Genomic DNA, 541 nt, shown 5'->3' with positions numbered 1-541 from the left:
GTGTTCAGGCAAAACTAATTCCAATATGACCCAATTTCATACAATCAACCAATAAAACCTGGAGGACATTATACAACATCTGAAAACCTCGTCCTATTGCCTGGATGTTCTACCGAGTCTCGAATTGTTTGGCTTCTGATATTCTACATATTGTAAACACTTCTCTCAGGTATCTTCCCACAGGTCCTAAAAATGGCAGTAAATAGCCACTCTTAAAAAAGAACAATCTAAATTTGTCACAACTACAGGCCGATATCAAACCTTCCGTTTTTAAGTAAAATCATTCAAAAAGTGTTTTTTCAACAACTCAGCCATTTCTTGTCACTAAACAACTTTTTTGATGCCTTCCAGTCTGGTTTCCGACCGCAACACAGCACTGAGATGGCTCATGTTAAAGTCTTAAATGACATCCACTTAAACACAGATAGTGGCAAAACTACACACTCAATCTCAGTTCTGCATTTGATACTGTCGACCATGACATATTAATAGACCGATTGGAAAACTGGGTTGGGTTTTCTGGCTCATTACTAAACTGGTT

General features: G+C 37.9%; 1 protein-coding gene across 2 annotated transcripts in view; it reads right to left on the bottom strand.

Moving 5' to 3' along the window:
• Nucleotides 1–541, bottom strand: part of amot (angiomotin) — an 84,856-nt gene that overhangs the window by 16,779 nt on the left and 67,536 nt on the right. The window lies entirely within an intron of this gene.

This window comes from Etheostoma spectabile, unplaced genomic scaffold, assembly GCF_008692095.1.
Source record: "Etheostoma spectabile isolate EspeVRDwgs_2016 unplaced genomic scaffold, UIUC_Espe_1.0 scaffold512, whole genome shotgun sequence".
Taxonomy (NCBI): Eukaryota; Metazoa; Chordata; class Actinopteri; order Perciformes; family Percidae; genus Etheostoma; species Etheostoma spectabile.
Note: the sequence above shows the minus strand (reverse complement) of the source record. Positions and strands in the feature narration are given on the sequence as shown.